Raw genomic sequence first — 13,541 nt, forward strand, 5'->3', positions numbered from 1 at the left:
GTTATTTTTGTGTTGCTTTATGAAAAATTGTCTTGGTAGTTTAATTCATGTAGCATAAAATCCATAAATTAATTTAGGTAAAATTATAATTTATAATATTGGTACAGCCCAGATATGAATTTTGAACATCCATCTCACAATCTAAATGCCATTTTTAATGTCACATTAATACACACACACACACACACACACACACACACACACACACACACACACACACTTTGAGTGTGGTTAGCCATACTGCCTCTAGGTGGCAGAGTGGATAGAGAAGTAGACCAAGAATGGGGAAAATCAGTTCAAATGTGGTCTCAAATACTTGCTACCTGTGTGACTTTGGACAAATCACTTCATCTGATTTGCCTCAGTTTTCTCATCTGTAAAATGAGCCGGACTAAAAAATGGTAAACCATTCCAGTATCTTTACCAAGAAAACTGCAAATGGGTCACAAAGAGTAGGACAAAAATGAAATAACTAACCAACAACAAAATAGACATTTTATAATTTTTGTATATATTTTGAAGAAAATTTTCTGTCCTAAAATTATCTCTGTGGTGTTGTCATTTTGATATCGGGATACTAGTGACTGTTATGGGGAGGCAGGAAGATCCTTGTTAATTTGTTTAAGTTATTATGTCTATAAATTTATTAGCTGTTTCTCTAAGATTTTTTTAAGTAAACAAGGATATCAGCATTTAAAAAAAAGACACTTTTATCTCATCTTTGTCTATTTTTATGCCTTTAATTTCTTTCTCTTCTCATTGGTACTGCTGACATTGTGAAAAAAAAATTCAAATAATAGAAAGGAAAAGTGATTTCCTTTATTATGCCTGTATTTATTGAGAAAGCATCTAGCATTTGTCCACCAATATTTTTAAGCTGGTTTGAGATTTTAGATAAATACTTTTAATGAAAACAAAATGTTAATCTATGTCTTCGCTTTGTAGGCTTTTAAAAAATGACTATGTGTTTTTTGGCTTAAGCTTTTTATCTTCTCAGGAAAACAGTTTCAGTGTTTTCTTTTTTAATATGAATAGTAATATTAAGAGTTTTTCCTAATATTGAGTAATTTTAAATCCCTCCTAAAAATCCAATTTGGTCATATTGAATTTTATTTTGATTCATTGCTATCGATTAGTCAGGGTTTTATTTTGAAAATTTTAAATTTATAAAAACATTATTGGTAATACTGATCTGTAGTTCTTTTTCTTTATTTTACTTTTCCTAGTTTAAGTATTATTACTGTATGTCTCTCATAAGATTAAAATGCGGGACTGAGGAAAACCTTGTTATTAATTATACCCCCTCCAAAAATAGGATTCTCACCATTATTTCAGATAAAGTAAATAAAAAACTATAATATTAATAGCGATATAGAAAGATAGCATATTAAGCTTAACATTAGGAATGGAATTTAAAAATAACTCAAAGGACAAAGCTGTCATTTGTTGCAATGAATTTTTTTCACCCAAAAAACAAATAAATTACATCTTTGTTATCTTCTAATTAAATCATGTTGTTTTCTAAATTGCATATTGAGTAAAATTGTATACACTGTGCTTTAACATTTTTTTAGTCCTGCCGGACATGTGGTATAAATTTTGTGAAAGTTATTTAGATATTACCTAAAGTCTGAATCTTAATGTTTGTCTTATTTCCTCCCTTTAACGAAGAAGTAAAAGCAAGAAAATTTGACATATAGGGATATGTGTAATTGCAAAACAAATTGGATCTGAAAGGTATGTAATATATCTAAAGATAAATAAGAAGGTATTAAAGTGGTGTCCTTCAGGAAGGAAGGGAGCTGGCTCAAAATACTCGTTAGGTTTTACTGAAATGACACTGGAGGTGGAAGGGAAACTGAGGTATTTACTGAGTAGAGTAGATTACTTGATTGGATAGGAGGAAATTTTCCCCTGGGCTCCACTGCCGTAGGAGGAGTTAGCAGAATAACATTGGAACAAATTGTACCTAAGAATGGTTCTCTAGAGACTATTAATTCTGATAATGGAACATACTTTATTTCCAAGGTTTTATAAGAAATAATGGGAGGAACTACAAATTGAGTGAAAATTCCATATACCTGGGCATCCTCATTAGAAAAAGTGGAAAGAATGAATCAGATTCTTAAAAAAACGAATTACTAAATTGATGTTAGAGGCTAAATTACCTTGGACCGAATGTTTATTCTTTGCTTTGTTAAAGATTTAGAACTGCCCCCAGAAGTGATCTGGGACTTTCCACATATGAGATTGGTTTATTTTATTTGGGAGGAAAAAGGGGAAGACTCTCTTTTGAATCAAAGGATACATTTTTAAGGAATTATATACTGGAGGGGTTTTTATGACTTTTAACCCTAGGAAGCAAGGATTGCTGGCCCAGACAGCACTTTTGGAGTTTGCAGTTCCAGGAAAGTGGGTGCTTATTAAGTCCTGGAGGAAGTAGAGTGGGAAGGACATTCCCAAATGATGCAGATGACTGAGACTGAGAACACCAGTCTCAGGGTTAAAGAATCTATGGAGGAACCTTGAGAATGGATGGTTAAGGACAATTTATGACCTCTAAAATTGGCTTTGCATAAGGGCAATTAGGATTGTTTTGGTGGAAATGGAGATTAATTGTGCTTAGAGACATTTTAACAATATTGGTATAACACCTATTATTTATATTTTCAGAAATATCCAGAAAAGTTTATAGGGATTCCTCAATTGGAGGAAGTTGAATTAATATTTTTTAGAATGAAGAAATTATTAATGTTAATTCTGATAGTGTTCTTTAATGTGAAATTAGAACAGTATATTCTATGTGAGTTTAAATTGGTTATATTGAGTCATTTTAAAGCTATTCCCATTGTATAGGAGGATTTTGAGAACAGTGGTCTGTGTTTTTGACCCTTTGAACATGGTTAATACCTGAACATTTTTCCATATAGATTCAATCAGAAAGAGTTTTGTGATTTTGAGAAAACCACAAACTTAAGATAATTGCCTACCCAACCCAAATTAGTTGGATTCAACAACCTGACTTGACCAAATCACTAATTGTACCTATTTAATAGGCTAATTGAATATTAAATAACATACTCTGTGGGAGGAATTTTCTGCCATTTTTAAACATGGGATGTGTGCCGAGGGAAGGGAACACGTTTATATATATATATATATATATATATATATATATATTATATATATATATATATATATATATATATATATATTTATTTATTTAGGGGAAATGTAGAGTGGGCATATCATAAAGATTGTAATTTGAAAGGAATAGACTAATCCTGTCTCTGAAGGGAGGGACTGCACCAAACTAACAAGTATAAAGCTTCTCCTGCTTCTGTCTTATCCTCTTTCCAAAGGGGAGCAGAGCCCTGCTTCTGGCCAGAAATGTCAAGATGATTCATTAAGATTCTTCTTTAATAAATTTTCTTCAATATATAATTTTTAGTGTCAAGAGTACATTTCTTTGAATGGATGCCCATCAATTGGAGAATAGCTGAATAAATTGTGGTATATGAATGTTGTAGAATATTATTGTTCTGTAAGAAATGACCAGCAGGATGATTTCAGAAAGGCCTGGAAAGACTTACATGAACTGATGCTGAGTGAAATGAGCAGGACCAGGAGATCATTATATACTTCAACAACAATACTATATGAGGGTCAAATCTGATAAAAGTGGCTCTCTTCAACAATTAGATGATCCAAATCAGTTCCAATTGTTAAATAATGAAGAGAACCCAGAGAACTATAGGAAATGAGTGTGGACCACAACATAGCATTTCTACTCTATCTGTTATTGTTTGCTTGCATTTTTATTTTTCTTCCAAGGTTATTTTTACATTCTTTCTAAATCCGATTTTTCTTGTTCAATAAGATAATTGCATAAATATGTATACATATATTGTATTTAACACATATTTTAACATATTTAACATGTATTGGACTGCCTGCCATTTAGAGAAGGGGTAAGGGAAAGAAGGAGAAAAGTTGGAACAAAAGGTTTTGCAAGGGTCAATGATGAAAAATTATCCATGCATATGTTTTGTAAATAAAAAGCCATAATAATAATAAAGAACATATTTCTAACAGTTTAAAAAAGTGACAGGATATGGAGAAGTTATTAAGAATATAAAAAAATCAGAAACAGTAAACATATCCTTTATAATTATTTTATCTTATAAAATAATGTTAAATAGTTTTTACTATAGGGAATACAAGCAAATAATAGGAATAATAAAAAGCCTTGTGAATTAGAATGATGAAATTATATTTTCAAATTTTTGGAACATAGATGAACAATCCAAGGAAGAAAAATTAATTCTGATAAATTTGCAATTTAAAATTTTTAAATAAAAAATGCAAGTAAACCCAAGAGAATCTTGGTAATTATTAGAAATATAAATAAATTGAAAAACAAAGATTCTAGAACTGATAAAATTTTAAAAGTTGGTTGTTTTTAAAGGCTAACAAATTTAGTAAAGCTTTGGTGAATCTGTTTTTAAAAAATGAATAAAATTAAAAAATGAACAAGGTTACAGTACAACAAATAAATGTAATTATCACTACATTCTATCTATATGCCAGAAAACGTATATCAAAAGAAATATAGAATTAGCTACTGAAATATAAATTGCCCAAATCAGTAGAACACCAAATAGAGCTCTTAATCTATTTTTAAAAGAATTGTATTGCCTAGAAACTAATGATCATATTAGGGATTCAGTGAGAGAACCTGATACAGATGGAATTATGGGAAATTTTTTTCAAACTTTCAAAGAACAATTAATATCTATAATATAATTTTATTTTAAAAAATTGAGAAAGGAAACATTCTCTTGTCATGTCTCTATCTGATTACATCTTCATTTTCTAGACCTGTTTTTTAGCCATTTATTTAACAGTATGTTTTAACATTTTACCAGGAAATGAAGTTGCCTTCATTCTTTTTCCCTTTCTGAAAACTGAGACATTTGCTCTTCTCTAATATTGTTGTAATGCCCTACTCTCCAGGATTTTTAATGAACACTGCAATGGTTCTACAATCACCTCTTCAAGCTCTTTTAGTACCCAAAGATATCCCAATCATCTTGGCACAGCATCTTGAACTTATCGAGAGCAGACAACTACTTCCTTACTATTTTATTACTTTTCATCTCTCCTTTAGATATTTTTGTTCTGACCTTTCCAGGATTAATACAGTTCTTCTTGATAGAGAAAACAGAAGAAAAATAAGAATTTAGTAGCTTTATTCCTCCCTAGTCATTAGCATTCATTGTCTTTTTTTTTTTTTTTACACCTACATAACTCCAAAAGTTTGTGGTATTTTAGCTGCCCTTATCAGTAGTAGCTCATTATAAGCTTCAGCATTCCTGGTCATTTGGAGCAAATCCATCTTCTCCTTCTCATACTTGATTCTTTGCATCTTAAAATTTTTCTTTTGAGAGCTCTACATTCTTGCTTTCTTCCTGGGATGAATTTCATTAAGAATAAAATCTCCCATAAGATTAAATTCTACTTTTTCTTGCTCTTAGACCTCTCTTCAAATCTAAGCTATATCTCAGATTATGCATGGCTTTCTTCTCTAGCATCCCATCATTAGTATAAGATAAAAAACAAATAGGAGAGATCAAGGAAAAACTAAGAAAGAAAAAGACAAGCAATTCAAGAAAATTATGAAAAAAGTCAACCAAATGGAAAAAGAGATAACAAAATCTTAAGGAAGTACATAACTCCTTGAAAACTAGAATTGGACAAGAAAAATCAAGTAACATTAAAAGACACCAAGAAATAATACAACAAAAAGAATTTGAAATCTCTCATAATAAAAACAATTATATGGAGAACAGATTAAGGAGAGACAATATAATAATTGACAAACTATCTGAAACATGATCAAAATAATGTATCTGCATACATTACTTAAAAACAACTATATAATAAATACTTATATTGTTTTTGAAACTACTCTGCTTTTCTATACTTCCTTTTAAATTTTCTTTTGTTATCTGCTGTGCACTTTTTTCCTCCCTCCCTCCTCAACCTGCCTTAGAGTAGGCTAGAACATTTTTTATGTTTGTATAACTGTATAATACAAATTCAATTAATCAGTTCCTTCTCTAGAGTAGGATAGCATCTTCTTTCATAGGTTCTTTGAACTTAGTGTAAATATTAATAATGCTGCATTTAGTTAGTTAAAAATGCAAAGTTGTTTTTAGGACAAAAGCCTTTCTTATTTCGTACAACATTCTCCTGACTGCTTATTTCACATTTAATTATTTCATGCAAGTCTTTCCAGGTTTTTCTCAAATAACCAACTTATAATTTCTTATAGTAGAATAATATTCCATAACAATCATACATCACAATTTTTAGCCATTCCCCAAACAAAGGGTATCTATTATTTTAGCCAATCTGACATTTTTAAGATATCTCAAAAAGTTATTTTAATTTGCATTTCTCTAATTTAATAGAGCATTTTTATATGACATATATAGCTTTGATTTTTTCATCAAAAAGCTGCCTGTTCATATCATTATTAATTGGGGAATGACTTGTATTTTTATAAATTTGACACAGTTCCTGACATTTTAAAAAATAGAATCTTTGTTTGAAAATCTATAAAATATATTTTCCCAAGTTTTCTGCTTTCTTTCTAATCTTAGATACATTGGCTTTATTTGTAAAAAACAAAACAAAGCAAGAAACCAAAACAAAACAAAACTCTTTTAAGTGTATATAATCAAAATCATCCATTTTATATCTTACAATACACATTCCTATTTATTCATATATTGTTGGCCTATTCATAAATTTGATAAGATAAATATGTTCCATGTTCTAATTTTCTTAGACTATTTCCCTTTACATCTAGAGCATGTATCAATTTTGATCTTGTTTTGGGTAAATGGTTTCAGATATTGGTATATACCTAATATCTGCCATATGGCAGCTTTCCCACCAATTTTTTTTTACCAAATAATACATTGTTTCCCAAAAAACTTAAATCACTATATTTGCCAAACACAAGATTACTATGATTATGTATTACTGTATATTGTACATTTATTCTGTTTCACTGATCTAACTTTTTGTTTCTTAGCCAGAACCTAGGTAGTTTTGATCATTTCTGCCTTCTGATAAAAAACTTAAATCAGTACTTGGTACTGACTTCCTTTTCATTTTTTCACTAGTTTCTTTGAAATTCTAGACTTTTTGTTCTTCCACATAGATTTTTTTTTAATTTTTTCAAACTCAGTAAAAATAATTTTAGGGGGCAATTTAATTAAGATAACATTTAATAAATAGATTAGCTAAGTAGAATTGTTATCTTTATTTTGTTGGATTTGCCTCCCTATGAAAAATTAATATTTCTTCAATTATTTAAATCTGACTTTATTTGTATAAAAAGTGTTTTATAATTGTGTTCAGGTAGCTTCTGGTTCTATTCTATCAGGTATACTGTTGGGTATTATATACTATGTACAATTACTTCAAATGATGTATTGCTTAACTATGTTTTCTTGGAGGCTTTTGTTGTTGATCTAGAAAAACATTGATAAGATGAGTGAGTTTATTTTATATTCTACTCCTTTACTAAAAAGATTCATTGTTGCATGGTTAGTTGATTAACTTTTTAGTTGGATCTTTAGAATTTCCCAAATATGTCAACTGCAAAATGAGATAGATTGATTCCTTCAATTTCATTTTCTTCTCTTATTGGTATTACTAGCATTTCTAAAAACAAATACTGAATAATATTGGTGACACAGTCTAATTTCTCTATTTATCTCTTCTAATTATTTTTAGCTTTTATTTTCTATATCTATATCTATTATTTTATCTTTAACTTTGTCTGAGGTCATGATTAATACCCACAATTTTTATACATCAACTGCAGCATAATAAATTTTATTCCAGCTCTTTATTTTAACTCTGTCTGTATCTCTCATTTTTAGTGATGCTTCTTGTAAATAATATAGTGTCAGATACCGAGTTTTAATCCATTCTGCTTATTCACTTCTGTTTTATGAGAGAGCTCACCCTATTCATATTCAAAATTATAATTACTAGTTCCATATTTCTTTCTATCCTATTTTTCCTCATTATTTATTTTTATAACCCTTTATACTTTATTCCTCCTCATGTATCTACTTTGTTTCTATTCATTACCTTGTATTCCTATTTTAACCTCCCCTCTAAGAGTACCTCCCTAACTCTCTCCCTTGACACCCTCTACCAAATTGTTTCTTTATCCTATCTCATCAGCCTATTTCTTTGCAAATTTAGAAGATTTTATGTTTTTCTAAATGTAACTGTTATTAGTTATGTTGTGAATTAAATTCCAGCATTACCAGTCCTTTACCCCACCCACTTGCTTCCTCTGAAATACTTTTTTTCATTTATGTCTCATTTGTATACTCATACAATTTTACCCACTTTTACTTTTTAGAACCACCATACTCAGCATATGTAGAACTGAAAGCCTTTTATAAATGTATTATCTTTCAAACTGCCCAAATAAGGACAACAATCTTAAGAGTACAAATAACATTTTACCTTATCAGAAATAGCAATTTAACTTGTTAAGTCCTTTAGAATTGTTCTTTAATATTATACACACACACACACACACACACACACACACACACACACACACTCCATGTATGGACAGATAGATAGACAGATAGATAGAAAGGATAGATAGATAGATAGATAGATAGATATTATATATACCTCCTTCAATGTAGGCTACTAGTTCTTGGTTATGATTTTCCACCATAATATTTAGATTGTTTTATTTTTCTCTTTGATTGTAATATTTTTGTCTTACCCTAGGAACTTTGAAATTTGGCTATAATATTCCTATAGTTTTTCACATAAGGATCTCTTTTGTGAATTTTAAAATTTCCCAGGTTACAATTAAACAAAAAGGCAGAGCTCTAAGCCAGTAGCACTTTATTAAAGTGCAGGATACTCTCAAATGAAGTAGGCCTCAGATCTTCCACATATCTGACATTTCCCTGATGCCCAGGACCTTGTTTTTATAGGGTTTGATACTTAAATATTAAAAAGAGGCATGATAAAATGACAGAATCTCATTGGTTAATAGCTCTTGTTTCTGAGGGATAAAAATGACATATGAGCAGGAAAGTTCATTGAGTTTTTGTGACGGAATTAGAGTAAAACAATATAGTGTTATCTTTGTCAGAATTCTTGTAGTTACACAAGTAAGTTTCATAGATGGTAAATAAGTAATAAATATTACATTAAATGAAGATAAGATCTTATTTAATTATCCCAATATGATTTATATAAATTATCAAACAGATTACTACTCTTTGGAATAGAGTAGGGATCCAAATGAATCATTTCTCATTGTTTCAGGTGGTGATCAATGTAATTTTTTTTTCCTATTTCAATTTTTCCCTCTCATTCTTGTACTTCAAGGTAATTTTCCTTAATAATTCCTTGTAATATTCTATATAGACTTTTTTTAATGATAATTTTCTGTAATATTCTCTTATCTAAAATATAATGTTCTCTAGGAGCAGGTTTCTTGGGGGGCTTCTAGGAAGAGCCTTTTTTTCAGTTCCAGTGTAATCACTCTGAATGCAGCCAGGTATTAAAGTCCAAATCCTTTATTGTCTCTTTCCAAGTCTTGTTTCCTTCCTTGGGCCCAGTTAGCTTTCTTAGAGGCCTATCTCTCTCCTTGGTTCTGAGAGCTTAAGCTGCCTTCTCTGGTTTGTGAATCACCTTGACTGAATCCTGACTGAGGCTCATAGCTTCTAGTGAGCTTCTGTCTCTGGCCCTGTGAGCTTCTTGCTTATATGCTGTACACTGAATACACACCAGTCATTATATCACTAGGAAACCATTATTTGTTGTAGGATTAAATCAATGCTAAACTAGATTTAATCACTGTCTCCTCAATTCCACTTACTTAGCACCTTGTAAGAATCCTAACAATTTTTAATTAGTCAACAATTCTTACATTATCTCTCCTCTATCTGTTGTCCAGGTCAGTTGTTTTTGTAATATGATATTTGACATTCTTTAATTTTAAATTTAAATTTAATTTTCATTTTTTAATTTTGCTTTGCTATTCCTTAGTATCTTATAACGTATTGACTTCTCCTTGCCCAATTCTAATTCTTAAGTAATTATTGTCTTTCTTAAATTTTTAGTTCTCTTTTTCCAATTGGTTGATTTTCTTTTTATACTTTTCTTGATTTTCTAGGATTACTCTTTTCCCCTCAACATTTCCTCAAAACCTCTCTCATTTATTTTTTAATGTCCTTTTTAAGCTCATTCATGAACTCTCTGGGGCTTGTGAAAATTTGACATTTTTCCTTAAAATGGGAATATTTGTATGTGTTCACTATGTTCTTTGCAGAATGAACTCAGATCTTCTCAGTCCCCATAATTACTCTCTATGATCAGGTCATTTCTTTTTACTGGTTGTTATTTACTACTTACTGGTTGTTGTTGACGTTAATGGAATTCATCTGGTAAAGACACCTGTACCTAGAAATAGCAGAGTTCTTCAATTTTCTTTTTCTCAGCTGTCTCATCCCCAAAAGGTCCATAAGGTGAAAGTTTCTGCAAGGGAGGTTCCTGCCTGCCCTTTATTGATTCTGCAGTTGCCTGAATGTGTTTGTACTTCAATGGGTCTGGCCTCAGACCCTGAAGAGGGGTTTTCCTAAGGTCCTCTTAAGACTTAGGAGGACAACTGTTTTATCTCAAATTTAATTATTTCTGCTCCTCAAAATTTCTTTTAAGGCAATATTTTCATTATGTTTGTGGTAGACTTTTGGAGAGTCTGGTGCTTTATCTTATTTGGTCATCTTCCTAGGATGACTTCTTAATATGCTACTTCACTACTCCACTCTTTTACCTATCCTATTGATTTGATAATGTTTACTTTTCCAAAGCCTTTTCCCATCAAAAATCACTCTTTCAATTTTCAGTGATATTAATTAATTCAATATTTCATCAGTGAATTACAATCTCTAGTTAATCTTGCTCCTTACCTATAATTTGTATATACTTCTCAGAGTTCATGGATTTTATTAATTGAATTATCTTTTTCTTGTGTTTGAAATTAAACTTCAAACTGCTATTTTATTTCCTACTCTATAGGTGTTTATGACCTTTGTTGGGGCAGCTAAGTGGAACAATGGAAAATGTACTAAACTTGCAATAAAACAGACTCCTTTTTGTGAATTCAAATTTGGACTCAAACTCTCACAAGTCACTTCACTCATTTGCCTCTGGTCTTTATCTATAAAATGAGCTGGAGAAGGAAATGACAAACTGCTCTAATATTTTTGCCAAGAAAATCACAAATAGGCCACAGTCAGATGCAACTGAAAGCAACTCAACAACATTCTCCTAGTGTTGACCTATGATCAAGGAGCACCTGAAGACAATGTATGTTGATTTATAATTTGCTTGGTGTCCTTTTGCCGATTTTTTCCTGCTTATCTTTTAATATCTATTTTGAATCTTGATGTGCATCTTTTGCTAAGAACAATTACCTCAGTAATTTTTTTTAAAATTCAATATGTACTTCATAAAACACTTGAAAAGTAAGAATAGAAAAGCAAAGGAAAGAGCAGGGTTTTTTTATCAAGTTTATAGGATTTTCTATTCCTATCTTATTTGTAGTTCAATTCCTTTATGATTTAAAGATATTATAACAAGTTTTCATTCTTTTCAGTATTTGGTTATGTGGAATGGGAGCAATATTGACTTTTGTCTCTATTCACTCAGTTTAGCTATCATCTATAATGAAAGCAAACTTTTCCTATGAGTATGGTCAGACTTTAAATGTGTAATTGTTTACTTTGAAACTGTTGACTCACTCTTGTACCCATGGAATCAAATAAATTTACATTTATCTAATGTAAGTTCAGCAAGTTGTGAAGATTTCAAGTGGTGTAAGATAATCTTTGCAATTTATGAATTTACAATCTAATTAATATTACAAAATGAACTTTCCTAATAATTTATCATTATCTTTTTTTAAAAATTATATTGTTATCTGTTTGGAAACCTTCCAGTATAGAAAGTATAGCAATGAAACTGGTAACTCCTGCACATATGTGGGGTGTGTGTGGGGGTGTGTGTGTGTGTGCATGAGCCAATGTGTACACACAGAGTCAGGACTAGGACCTAAACCTCTATCTTTCTGATTCCAAGGGAGATAATATATTATGCCACACTACTTCTCATTTACAATAAATTCCTTCTTTCCTTTCTTTTTACCTTCTTTCCTCCTTTCCTCCTTTCCACCTCCCTTCTTTCCTTCCTTTTTTGCCCTCCCTCCCTTCCTTCCCTCCTTCTTTTCCCTCTTTTTTCTTTTCCCTCCTCTTCCTATTGTTCCTCCTCTTCTTTATTTCTTCTCCTCCTCCTCCTCTTCCTCTTTTCTCCTCCTCTTTCTTCACTCTCTCTCCATCCCTTTCTCTCTCATAATTAGAGACAATGTGATGTAATGAATATAGAGATGTCCTTAAAATGTAAGCAAGATTCAGAATCCAATGTCTGATAAATTCAGGCTTTGTGAAATTGAGCCTTGAAGAAATCTTGAAGAAACTGAGAAGATAAATTGTAGATAAAGGTTAGATCTCCATTATTAAAGAAAATCTTCATTAGGAACTCCCTTCATAATTGGAATCTGTCATCTTTGGGATGTTTCTTGTGGCTGCCACTTTTTCTTTTTTTCTGAAGAAAGTTTTCTTGCTATTCAAGCATGGGACTTCACAAGATGATAAACTTTCTTATTTCTTGGCCTGGCACTCTTATTTTCTACTAATGCTATCTAACACATTGCTATCTTCTCCCTCCTAAATGCTTATCATTACACTAATTGAAGGGTATGTAAATTAGTTTGCAATACTTTTTCATATTCTTAACTTAATTTTTTAAATTCTTCATCTTTAGCAAAAGGTAATTATCTATATTATATTCTGCTTGCTTCACTCATTATGAGTACCACAAAGCAAAATAAACATGTTAAATTAGGGTTTCTTCGGTTTATTTGCATCATGTACCACTTTGATGTTCTGGTAAAGCCTATGAACTCTTTCTCCAAATTATGTTTTAAATGAAAAAAAAAAAAAAAAAGAGGATCTCCAAAGAAACCAATTATGTAGAAATGTAGATATTAAAATGTTAAAAAGAAAAATAAGAACAAAACAAAAAACAAGTTTATGTACACTAGATTAAGAAATGCTGAGCTAGAGTAAGAAATAATTTGTGGTCAATTCACATGCATTTTTGTTATTTTTTGTGATGGCAAAAGACAATGAGTAAAGCAGAAGACACCTTGTGGCGAACTTAAAAGAGAGTATGGATGTCACAAAGGGTTTACAAATATAGCTGGATTCTTGGCTACATTAATGGCAGAGATTACTCACATCAATAAGAGAATATAAGTGCATTAATGCATATAATATGAAACTTTATTAGGGGCTGGACTGCGGCTCAATGTCAAAAAGAATATGATGACATATTGATATATAACTAGTAAATAA

The sequence above is a fragment of the Antechinus flavipes genome, chromosome 3, assembly GCF_016432865.1.
Source record: "Antechinus flavipes isolate AdamAnt ecotype Samford, QLD, Australia chromosome 3, AdamAnt_v2, whole genome shotgun sequence".
Classification (NCBI taxonomy): Eukaryota; Metazoa; Chordata; class Mammalia; order Dasyuromorphia; family Dasyuridae; genus Antechinus; species Antechinus flavipes.